The sequence below is a fragment of the Tachypleus tridentatus genome, chromosome 13, assembly GCF_004210375.1.
Source record: "Tachypleus tridentatus isolate NWPU-2018 chromosome 13, ASM421037v1, whole genome shotgun sequence".
Lineage (NCBI taxonomy): Eukaryota > Metazoa > Arthropoda > Merostomata > Xiphosura > Limulidae > Tachypleus > Tachypleus tridentatus.
The window spans coordinates 39,071,118-39,084,847 of NC_134837.1; the positions used below are offsets into that span (position 1 = coordinate 39,071,118).

General features: G+C 32.6%; 1 pseudogene across 1 annotated transcript in view; it reads right to left on the reverse strand.

The window, feature by feature from the left end:
* Nucleotides 1-4,377: 4,377 nt before the first annotated feature.
* The window catches only part of LOC143241018 (ADAMTS-like protein 1), a 130,790-nt pseudogene continuing 121,437 nt past the window's right edge, over nucleotides 4,378-13,730 (reverse strand). The window contains exons 18-19 of the transcript XR_013022143.1: nucleotides 10,501-10,648; nucleotides 4,378-9,915 (exon numbers count right to left, since the gene is read on the reverse strand). The product of XR_013022143.1 is annotated as an ADAMTS-like protein 1 (transcript). The remainder of the gene's footprint in view (nucleotides 9,916-10,500; nucleotides 10,649-13,730) is intronic.

Consider the following 13,730-nt stretch of genomic DNA (forward strand, 5'->3'; position numbering starts at 1 on the left):
AAAACTTAATCTCTGGAAAGAAGATGCTGATGCAAGAAGAACCGTACAAGATGAAGGTTGAGAGATCTTGATTCTATGCTCAACTGGGAATTATAGATATTATACAAGGAAAAGTGTGCCAAGTTATAAGAAATTAAACGAACATAAAAGTTTATTAAGATATCATAGTATTGTGTATAGAATAGTTGAGCCAAACATTGGCTCACATGATATAATTATGGTTCTGGTTCGACATGGAAAAATACTAAAATCCTGTCTGTTGACTGTAAAAGATTGAAGTTTCGTAGATAGTGAAAATAGTTGTAGTTGCAGGTGTTCTTACCAGGCCCTCGTGCACAATTATCGTCAACACCCAAGTGAAAATGTCTCCATCAGCCTAAATCAATAAATTTCATCATCCAAGCTTCTTGTAAGTTGAATAAACAATTCTACCTTGTCTATCAACTTAATCCCGTTATAATTTCTATGGAAATATTAAGAATTGAGGTAATTAGTAAAATGTTGAAAGTGGTAAAATCTTAACAAGCATCCTGGAAAAGAATACACTGATCGCTGAATGAAATACATATTATACGTATCAGAATTATGTGTTCACAAATAAAATTGTTTTATGTTCTTTCAAGTTATTGGTTTATAGTCTTTATTCTTTATGCAAATTTTCTTAAGTGATTTGTGAACTTTACCCACTGTTGCATAAAAGTATCATAAAAATATATATGTTTATTTTTAACGAGTGAAGTCGATCCTCGTTTTGGTGATCGGTATTTTATTTTAAATCAAACATACTGAAATGTTATGCAAAAATATAATGTTACTGAATATTTTCTTAACTCCTTTTTTCAGTATATGACCCGTTAAAATGCATAATAATGTAGACTGTGGGTGTACAGCTGAAGGAAGAAAGTAACACTCCATGATACTGCTTTCAAGTTTTACCTGACCTGTAATAAGCTCTTATTGTAATGGAGTCCAACAGGAATATAATTATTTTGCACACCAGATAACCTATTTCATTTATTATTGTAGGAACTAGTGGGGCCCGTCATGGCCTAGCGCGTAAGCCGAGGGTCGCGAGTTCGCGCCCGCGTCGCGCTAAACATGCTCGCCCTCCCAGCCGTGGGGGTGTATAATGTGACGGTCAATCCCACTATTCGTTGGTAAAAGAGTAGCCCAAGAGTTGGCGGTTGGTGGTGATGACTAGCTGCCTTCCCTCTAGTCTTTCGCTGCTAAATTAGGGACGGCTAGCACAGTTAGCCCTCGAGTAGCTTTGTGCGAAATTCCCAAACAAACGAAACGAAAAACGAAGGAACTAGTGGCTGCAATCTTACACCTATTTCTGTTATTCTTCACCTGGTTTCTGTTAATTTTACATCTAGCCAATGGTGAAGAGAATGACACTGGGTTACAGAGTATGTATTTTAGATTTATTCATGGTAATGGTGATAGTGGGAATCTCCACTTAGTGTTGGTTAAGCATGAAAACCAATAACATCTAGGATCCAGGACACCTACATGCAAATGACATATTATGTACAAACAACATACATGTGAGCATGCATAAACGCCTGTAAAAACCTCGTATGACCATAAAATTGATTTTATTATTTTATTCTCACAGTATTCTATCAACTAAATTCTACTTTAGCCAGAGAAATGTCACAAGCAGGTCACTAATATTTTGAACATTAACTTCAGTTGATCCTCCATCCAAGTAGAATTAATTTGAACTTTTATTCCCTATCCTGACTTTTCCTGCTTAAGATCAAGCTCTTAATGTATTTGGTTGCTCTGTACAGTTAGCTAGCCAGAAACGAATAGTGGCATTGACTAAAAACCAGGTTTCGATACCTTTGTTGGGCAGAGCACAGGTAGCCCATTGCGTAGATTTATACTTAATTCTAAATAAACAAACAAATACACCAATCGAAGGGGACTCCAAAACTGTAATTAGATTTTAAATCGATCAAGAAATGGCGGAGCTTCTTTATTTGTGTTAAATTTGGCGCAAAGCTACACGATGCAAATAAAATAAATAAAAATTATGCTATAAAATCAGGGACTTGATTAAGGTTTTGGTTTGTCTTGGTTTTCGCACAGAGCAATCTGAACTAGCTGTGCCTAATTTAGCAGTGTAAAACTAGAGGAAAGGCAGCTAGTCATTACCACCCACCTCCAACTCTTGGGATACTCTTTTCCCAACGAATAGTGGGACTGATCGTCATATCATAACGCCTCCATGACTGAAAAGGTAAGCATATTTGGTGTAACGGGGATTTGAACCCACGACCCTCAGATTACGAATCGAACGCCCTAACCACCTGGCCGAATGATGGAGCTAAGAGCTTAAAGTTTGTATTTGAAAAAAAACAAACTCAAGATTTAGGGTTAAAATGGTGATTGTCGATAAAAACCATTTGTTTATAGAAAAATGTTTTGTACACATATGCACTTTGTTTATACTTCTAAACTTACTTACTTTAAATCTAAATGAAATGATTCCATATTCTGTTTAGCAGGGTTTTTTTTATTCATGTCCAACTAAATAATAGAACAATAACATCCTTTAAAGGGTTTATATATTTTTAACACATTCTTTTCAAATATACGGTATCCCACTTAATATACCTACATATGTGAAAAATATATTTTGGCTTTTTTTAGTTCGTATGATACACCACATACTTTATATGAAGGTGGTCAAGAACCTAATCCATTTTTTTATTTTATTTTATTAACTACTGTTTCCGTTTTCGAATAATTTTAGTACATATACTGTACGCGAAGCATAAGTTTATCCCCTAGTTTAAAATTACAGAAACATTTCAAAGTTGTGTTTATCTTAGAGGAAAGCTACTGTTACTTCACTGTGACACCCTAAAATATACAACTGTCTTTTTCTATTGGCTTTCACATCCCTAAAAAGTAAAGCAAATTGCTTTAAGTCACGTAATAGAATAGTGATAAGAGCAATATGGTCTTGCTATAACTGTTGTATTCTAGCATTTAAAATCACATTCTCCGCTGTTAGATAGATTTTTATTAAGATTCACATTTTTGCTTTTTAGTCAGACGTTTTAGTTAATATTTAGATATAGAAACTTTTACATAGGTTTTCACAGACTTTGTGAGGGCTTGTGAAACTTGTATATGGACACACCCTTGTGTTACATTGCTTCGTCTAGTGTTTGTACTCTGAATGTATTTCATGATTTAAGATTGTTGTTGTATAATTTTTTATACTAACTATTTCTTTGTTGACGGACTCAATCTGAGTTTAAAAAGTAAACGGATCCACACCGCGTGACATCATATTCTCCGGAACCTCTGTTTATTGGATCTTACTCTTATTACACGGTTTGTTTGTTTTGAATTTCGCACAAAGCTACACGAGGGCTATCTGCGCTAGCCGTCCCTAAGTTACCAGTGTAAGACTAGAGGGAAGGCAGCTAGTCATCACCACTCACTGCCAACTCTTGGGCTACTCTTTTACCAACGAATAGTGGGATTGACTGTAACATTATAACAACCCAACGGCTGAAAGTGCGAGCATGTTTGGTGTGACAAGGATTCGAACCCGCGACTCTCGGATTACGAGTCGAGTGCTTTAACCACCTGGCCATGCCGGGCCCTTATTCTACGGAAAATTTGTGAATCGGAATGTACTATAACTCTTGTTCCTTACCACCAGTGACGAATCATTCCTTGTCGTTAATTCCTGGGAGAGGCACTTTATTAAACATAATGTGTTTATATTTTATTCCATCAAAATTCTCCAAACTTAATCCCGTGAACTTGTTTTTGTGGACTTTTATTAATTTCGGTTTCCTCAAAAGGTGAATTTAGTTTATTTGATAATCTCATGCTTCGTTATAGTTTCCTAGTAAATTAGTGCAAGGTGTGGTAAAATATTTTTTATTGCTGGTAAATGGTGATATGAAAGAAATGGATTTTTTTGTAGTTTTTTATATATTTCCACTAAATGGCCAAAGTTGGTGGCCTTTGAACACCATCTTCGTCATATAATGACACTTTCATATTGAAGTAATAATTTCTAGATATCTTGTTGTTTAAATAGGAAGCAATAAGTAAATATTTTATTTAATTCATATTTAATTATTACTCCCTGTTTAAGCAACAAGATATCTAGAAATTAAACAGGGAGTAATAAGTAAATATTTTATTTAAGCAATATTTTTGAATAACAAATTAGGTGTATGTTTCAGTTATGTTTAACTTTTATTATTTTTATATGTAACTGTGCTCTTCTATAGTTTCTACAACAATATGACAAAAAATCTGTAGATTTTATCATGATATACGGTGTCTTACTTGCTTATATTAATATTGTAAAACAAAAACAGAACAACTCAATTTTAACTACATTATTTAACTTTATTTTTCTTGGGGAACATTTTCGTGCACGCACACACACATACACACACATATGCCTGAAACTAGAACATAAATATTGTGCACATGTATAGCACTACGCCTAAATTACATTGGAATGTTGTGATTCGTATCATAATAAGCACATGTGCAAGCATCAATTTTTTCAATATACTGAATAAGAAGGCATGAGAATAGTCTTAAAAATAGCACACGTTTTTGCCAATTCAGTATTTTCTACACAGCTCTAAAATTTTCATCTGTAACCTACATCTTGCTTCTGTCACTACGTGCAATTTAGAGGCAAAACTAGACTCACAGAGGAAGGACGTATGCTTTCAAGGGCAAGTAACAGTATCAAAATTCATTATCACCTATATGACTTCAATTTTCTACGACATTCAGGCTAACCAACCAGAAGACTAGTGCTGAGAGTTCTTAATTCTGTATTCCTTCTTTGAATATTCACATATTCGCCTATATCAAATGAAGCAAAACACAAAAAGCACGACGAAAATTTGCAACAGAGAATCTGCATCAATACAATCACCACAGGAAAACACAAATGAGGATCTTGTGACGACATTGAAATTTGACGTTTAAAGAAAATTAAATAACGAAATATTCCCAGAGATACCATACATATCTCTGGATTTCTCATTAGCTACATTTTTAAATTTTAATACATATTTATGTCACTACAAGTTAGCCAGTTTAACGCTGGCAAACACTTATAGTATTATTGTACTTTTCCAAAGCGTGCTAACCAGGTTCACGCCGATTTTCTTTAGTTTTTAATTTATTAGCATTAATAATACCATTGTATTCTTCACAGAAAAGGCTTATTAACACTACGGCAGTGATCGAACCGCAACAAAGTTTCAATATAATCATCCTTAATGCTCATAAGATTTTACATCTGAACGATTAAAGAAAAAAATACTTGTAAGTAAAAGTGAAATATTAAAATATAAAACTTTTGTTTACGATAAGACTTAGCAGAGGGCACAGTATATGTAAAACAATATATACACATTTCTCGTTTACATTTTTTAAGAACACACAACTCATAATAGTACTAACCCACAAAAAATCCGTTTATCAAAAGCTTCGTTACTTAGGAAACAGAATAAAATAAGTGTTAAATATTTTATTCTAATAGATCTAACTCATTTAAATTATGTTTTTTACATAACACCAGACATATGTATGTATATATAACAACAGAGTGCTGTAAAAGTCACAATGAATCATAATAGTTAATGAATAATCAGCCATTACAATTATTTGAAATATATTTAAATTGAATTTAATGGAATAAAGCGAAACTTACTACAATAAGTAACTTCCCGCATACCTGACTTATGTTTATATATATGTAAACATACATCGTCAATCAAACGAGTAGAAATTTTGCTGATATTCTTTGCACTATGTTTTCATAAACCTCTATTACCTTCCACTTAGGCTTAACAATAATTCCATCGTCTTTGATTATTCACGTTTATATACATATTTTGACGTATAGGAAATAGTTTTTGATATAAATTATTGACAACCATACCCTGAGAGAAGCTTTTCATCAACTCTATTTGGTCCTAACATATTCTCTTTAGTTCCTGAATCATTACATAACCACTGGAAACTGAATATTATAACATCTTTAAAAGTTATTTTCAGATTGAAAATTTGACTTAAACTTGACAGTCAAAGTGACAAACATATGATACTAAACTACTTTGTTATTGCTTCATTTACACAAATGTTAGATAGAAAGCGAACTTCACATGTCTTATCAATAATATTTTCAGAGATATTAGAACTCGTATAGTAATTAAAATGTATTTCAACATTTCAGTTCTATTTACATAACACAACAATACGAAAGAGGCAACAGATAAGTATGGGCCTACACAGAAACAGTACAGGACTAGAACTATGGTATTTCACCAATTAAATGTTCTTGGTAAGATGGTTTCTTTTATCCTCTAGCAAGTTTTACGGTTTAACATAGTCGTGTTAACAGATACCTAAATTTACAATCAATCCAATTTTTATCATTGCTGTTTTCAGATTGTAATGATGCCAAATTTGTTGCACAAAATATAATTCAGATTCAAAATACGAGAGACATTCCAGTCGTTAATAAAAGCAAGCACAGTTAACTGTACAAACACAATGATATAATTTTATGAGGCTGAAGGTGATAGGAAAAATTGAAATAACAATAAATAATCTGGTGCAAGTTATGGACTCTTAGAAAATGGTTAAAAGAAACAAAATTTAATCTAGGAATTAAGTCATAATATTTAGTTGAATGTTTCATATTACAATACACTACATTATTTTTTATATTTGATAAACTGGATATCTTGAAAGACATAAAAACATTATCTTTTCTAATTAATTCTTATACGAAAACAGTACCTAACACATGAATACCGAAATAATTCAGGTAAAAATTTTGAAGCACATTATTAAATTAGTATTTTTACGAATAAATTATAAGGCCGTCAGTCTAGGGACTTTGTTGTTATTTCTTACAATAGTTTTCTCAGCTTTTCCTCAGTAATAGTTATAGTACAATTACACATAAGAAGATTTCGAAAATAGTAAATATATTTCATTATACTGATAATATTTGAGTGATTAGTTGCTTTTTGAGATTTATAGTTCTAAATGCCCAATCATTAAAGGGAAAAATGTAAAAACATTCCAAAATATTTTTAAAACGTTATTAGAATGAAAACCAGTTATATAGTAGAGGCATCTTTCACTAAAATACGACTATATACTTTATTATTTTTGTTAAGCCGAATGTTACGCCTTAAAACATTATAGTCTATAAATAGCAGTGATCATTTTTATTATTTGTTTGTCAAAATTCTGACTTAAACCAGAATTTTATTACAAAAAAATTATAATTGAAATCAGACGTTGCAAACGGTATTTTATTTTATGCATATATATTGTCACATATATCGAAATCTAACATTTAGACTAAATTATACAAAATCTTCGATTGGAACTAATATTACTCTAGATAGAGTTTATTTATTTGAATAATTTTCTTATCAATGTACTGTCTGTTAATATGTACTAAAAGGCATTTCTGAATAAACAGAACTGCTTGTAAGCCATTATTATTTGATGAAAGTGAGAAAGCTCGCTGAAGTTAAATCGTAAGCCTAATGATCCTTCAAATAAAAGTATAAATTTCATGCATCACAGTTTGGTTACTCCTATTTTAGAAATATAGCTGCAAATTTCAAACATTTAAAATTATTAGCCGGAATCTCAGATTTATTTAAAATTTCACAAGTTCATTTCTACAACAATAAAGCCTAATGCACACGACCCATATAAAGAAGCAATTCAACTTGTGTTTTAAAAAAAAGACTGTAACACAAAAATCAATCTACCGATGACTCGCTTTAGCATCACCATCCAAGAACAGGAAGAAAAATAATGATAAAACCTCCAGATTAGTTATTTCGTTGTATAACCTCAATCATGTATAAATTTTGTCCAGAAAAGAATGACTTACAAAAACAGAAAGAAAATATTTTGCTAGTTTAATAAAAAGGAAAAGTTAGAGTTTAGATGAAGATTACAGTCAACATTTAACACTATAATATAAATATTCATTGCTAATTTAATTACAAAGAATCAGCTAAACTTTATATAAAGTTATATTTCTTTCTTGTCATTTTTTTTTCAAGCATAACAAGAAAGAGCATAAATAACTTTTCATCTAAAATCTACGAATGACTGAAACGTCAAGTTTAAAATTCAAAACAAACGTAATGATAATTTTAAATGAGATAAAAAGAATAATTTTTACTTGAAAACTATTTTCGTTATTTAAGAGTTACAAGTTTATTACAAATATTGTGAAATGATATTTACAACGTGTATAAATTTAGAGCCATAGGAACAGATATCTGATGCTAGCTCGCCTTTTTTGATTATTTTACTTTCGTTTTGAATCGAAATTGGATAATTTGATATAAGTTATGAACTTTTCAATCAACCATTCCCTATTGAGAAGTACCGCAAGGTTTAGTAAACTACTTTATAGACTAGTAAGTAGCACCGTTTAAAAATCCATGTAAATGCCAGAATGTTATTAAACAGCCAGACAGACATTACGTACTAGATATTCGACGTTCATTTATAAAATGCTAAAGAGAATAGAAAAAGAAACTGTGTAATAATTTGGTGATAAGTTTCCTAAAACTAAAATATAATATAGTAATATATATATATATATGCATATTAACAAAACAACTAATTTACAAATCGTTATTCTTAAGATTTCCAATGTCAATAACAACATAGTATACACGCCAATAACATTAACGCTTACAGCAAATATTGCATAAAACCTTTCTGTATTACTACAAGATATCTGAGCTTTCAGTACTTTAGTCCTTACATTATTTTCATGATAGTAGAGTTTAACCTCTTCTGTGGCAGCCTTGTCTAGTTGCTATTGCGTGATGTTCTCACATAAGATGGATTGCATTTGGTCGAACGTAATCGCTGAGTAGCCGAAGATGCAGGATATAGTCATTTAGTTTTTCATCAACTCGTAATCACATTGATGTCCATAGATTATCAACCTTCTTCTGCAAATCATGCAGTAATAATAGTAATTTTTCACTTTAAAGTGACTAAACAAAGGACAGTTTCATCTTTACTCTTTTGTTCATCATAGGGCTCAATATTTCATGCAACGGTGAAACAGTACAATTCTAAAAGTTTGAAAGTACGGATATTTTCATATGATCATTAATCCAAAAATGCCACAAATTCTCTTACTCCGTGTTTCAGTCCCATAATTAACACGTTTATTCCTACAGTTTGAATACCTCGTGGCCCAAAATAGTTATTCTTGTATTTCTCACGTAAACACGTTTCCAGCTTGAGGTGCTATTTTTAAGGACTTTTCATTGAAAATCCCAAGATACTGGGGAAAGCTGACTAGCAAAATCCCTGTAAACAACCATTTACACAATAAAATAGTAAACTGGAAACACTTTTCTTGTTTAGGTATAGGTTAAACATCCTATATATATATTTATATATATGGCACACGGAGAGAATTCACGAACAATGAAAAAAAATTATACACAGAACACAGATTGGCCTAACATAGACGATCAGCTTCACTCACAATGCATCAGCTTAATTTAAATAAAGAGAAAATACTGACGAACTTTATCAACGTGATAGAAACGAAATATTTTGAGATTTACTATATTATTTTACTACCTTATTATTATTTTAGAGGGCGCGCGCTAGCGTTAAATGAGCACTTTCTTTTTAAAAACGACTGGCGATACATAACCCGTTACATCACCCGTAGTTCACGTCTAGTCCAGACACTCCATGCCCTCGACTTTATAATAGTTTATCTTCTTAAGCAGGTTTTGCAGCACTGTTCACGATAATGCGACATCCTGCACATGTTCAGCGTTTTTGCCAATCCACAATATTGTGATAAGTCTGCACACTGGATACCTAAAACAGTTTAGTATACAAAAAAAAAAAACAAAAAAAAACATTAAGCTTCTGGGTAGAGGGTTTGTCTTTTATTTAATAAGTTATGTATTTATGTGTGTGGTATTAAAACTAATCAATAGTCTGGTCATTAGATTAGTATTAAACCCACCCAAAAGTTGATAGTCTAGTATTATAGGATCTCTTGTGATAACAACAATATTCACTTTTTAAAAAATACTAACAACTTGTTTTTTCTAATGGTTTCAGTTAAGTTGAAACATCGATGAGATATTCTAGTAAAAATACAACAAATATTCGTTGAGTTCGCATGCTTAAATCAGTTTTGTATTGACTGCTATTCAGCCTCTTAAAATACATCCAACGATATAGGTTCAAACTTCGTTGTTTATAATTAAAATAAAAGCACTGGTAGGTTTTATTGGAATATAAATTAATCGATTAAGCACACTTTTATTAACCATATTTAGTTATTAGTTGAACATCCAGTTACACTTCTCATTTTAACTATGACCAACCGTTAAATTGAAATAACATTTTATTAGTTGCTTTTTGAAAATTAACATAAATTTACTAAGTACTTACTTGAAGTACATGGAGGTCCGGTGCATTTTTGTACTACGCTAGGACGTGGTTGATCCCGACAGGCATTTCCTGCAACTTCCTTAGTACCAAACCAAACACATTGAAGTATTCGGCTCCTGAAACCGCTATCACCACAAGTTGCTGTACACTGCCAAGAAGAAAAATAGTTTGTTTTATTTCAAATATTCGCACAAAGTTACACAAGGGCTATTCTCCCTAATTTTTAATTGATAGACTGGATGGACATAAGGGCTACTATTCCTAATTTTCAATTGCTAGACTATATGGGAACAAAGGCTCTTCTTCCTAATTTTTTAATTAATAGGCAAGATGGACTGTATCTATTCAACAGCGCCAAATGACAATTATTGGACTATTCTATTAAATTGAATAGTGACATTTTTACCTTTACTCTTATAATGCACTCCCGGCACCAAAGTTATAGATGCAATTTTATTTTGAGAGAAAGGGGTACGAACCGTGAATCCTTGTAAGCACAATCGAATCCGCACGCTAAATGCTAGACCACGCCTGGCTTATAAGAACACATGAGACAGAATATTGAATCATTCAGGTGTTAATTTTGGTATCAAATCAGATTTGCCTCTGAAGCATTAGGGGGTGGGGCTAGAGAATTAAAAACAAGACAAGATAACAAAACTTTCTTCGTCGACGAAACATAATAACAAAACATACAATATTAAGTGAAATTCTTCCTCTTTTAGAAATGTATATTCATAACTTCTTGAAATAGCACACTCAGAAAATGTTTCAGATCATTTGTAGTCTCAAGTTTTTTCCGTTCAAGTACAGATTGTAATTACAAATATCTGTAACTTGCTTGTTGAATTATGCGCAGAAGTACTCTGAACTAGCTTTTCCCTTAAAATTGATAATCTAAAAAAAAACAAGAAGTTTAATATTGGAGAAACAAGTAGAAAAATAGAAACCAGATTCAAAGAACATAAAAAGTCACCTTCACACGTTTTCTAACACTGCAAGCCAAATAAACACAACATAACCATAGAAAACACTCAAATACTAAATAAAAAAACAAACGCATAATTAAAGAAGCCTTACTTATACAACAACTTAAACCCAAAATAAATCAATACAAAGGAACACCTTTATACCTATATTAAAAATAATATATTAGATAATATAAAATTATATATTTAAACATCTAACACCGCCCTCTACATTCCGACACTCAGTTACACAACCCCTTTCCAACATGTGGTCAGCTTCCGGTCAGTTACCTCTTTCTTTCTTTGTGAACCTGACGATGACCGAAGAAGGTCGAAACGTTGTTCGCTCCTCTACGTAAAATATTTTCTCAACCCAAACAAGCCGTTTTGACATATATAAGTTTAACCTTGCCTACCGCCAAATCTTGAGTTACTTTAATCGTATAGTTTGATTGCGACTTCATCGCCCTAACCTCCAGATTATTCCAGGTATAATTTTCGTATAAGATTAAGATGTATAGCACTTTGATTTTATGATATTTAAATTATCTCACAATAAAATATAAATACATACAATTAATCACCAGAAAAAAGTACAATCTTGACCGAAATGTTTCGATATTTTATATGTGTGTTTTTTTCTTACAGCAAAGCCACATCAGGCTATATGCTGAGTCCACCGAGCGGAAACGAACTGCTGATTTTAGCGTTGTAAACCCGTAGATCTGCCGCTTTACCAGCGGGGAACCCGTATTTTTAACAAGATTATTACTAATAACATAGAATACAAATAAACTCAACGCTCTTTAGCTGAGAATTACATGTTATATTAAACATCTACATTTACAATTTGTATAATGACACATGTTCTAGGGACACTATGAACAATTTACTAGGACAGTAAACAATTTTATCAGACACCTGTAGGGAGATATGTAATTCAGCATTTCACCTATCACAACAAAACGTATATAAAGACAAAATATAACACTAAGTTACGATGAATAACTTCAGTAGCTTTATATCAGATCATACTAAGCATTCAGTACTTGGTTGGTCCTCCTTATACTCTAATAAACTTCTCAAAGTGACGTAGCATGCTGTAGATGAGGTTATAGATGTAATCCACTGTAACTTCATCCTAATTTGTTACTAGAAAGCACTGCAACTCAGCTACAATAGTTAGTTTAGGTTTGGGGTTAGAAATTTTCCGATTTCATTCTGTCCAACAGTTCTCAATGGGATTACAATATGGAGACATTGTGGACAGTGGCAATCATGTAATGGCCACCTGGCTGATATAATACTGTAGAATATGCGTCTTGTAGACAGTGGTATTAACATCCTGGAACACATAGTTATTGCCAAACCTTGCTCTAGAACATAGCAAGAATGTCTCCATGTTATACATGTAGGAGGCGCCATTGACGTTTCCCTGAAGAATACGAAGAGCAGTTTTTCCGCCATGATGAATAGCGGCCTAAACATGTATTGCGCCACCTACTCTGTGTTCTCTATGGAAAGACAATCTTCCCTCGTCTGTTCTCCAGGCAAACAACTAACACAAATTCTACCATCAGCTCGAAGAAGCTGGAAACAGGATTCATCTGAAAAGATGACATGTTGCCAGTGCCTTAACTGCAAGTTAGCATACGGTCTTGTTCAAGTAACAAATAGTCGGCGATAAATTCAGGTTGATATCGATTTGAAGATAGCTCTTCTTGCAAAATACCCTTGTTTGGCTAGTCTCCTAGTCAATTTTTATCAGAGTACCCTGGAATGAATGTTTTGATGTCATTTCTGTGGTAAGTTGTTGCAAGATGTCTTTTGACTTTGACCTGTTAACCTGATCAAAACAGGGTCATCTGGGGCAATATTTTTTCACTGTCTACCAGTAGACGTTCCTGGAAGAGTGTTTCCTGCCACAACGATGATGGTTCAGTATTTTGGATACAGAACTCTGGGAGTACCCTACTATTCTGGCAATTTCCATTTCCTTCATACCATTTCTAGATAGTTGAACAATTTAATGCCCTATAACTCCTAGCATGTGACGAAGCATGACTCTACACCAAGTACAGAGAAGCTGTCTGAACAAAGTGCTGTTTTGTTTCGAAAACTATTATACAAAAAGCGCAACCTTTCATACAGAACAAATATGTGTGTGTTTTGACGAACAAATGCAAAAAAACTTATACAACCAGAATAATAACTCGTACATGTTATCCGATCATACGCTACATTCTCTGTTGTTGCTCAGCA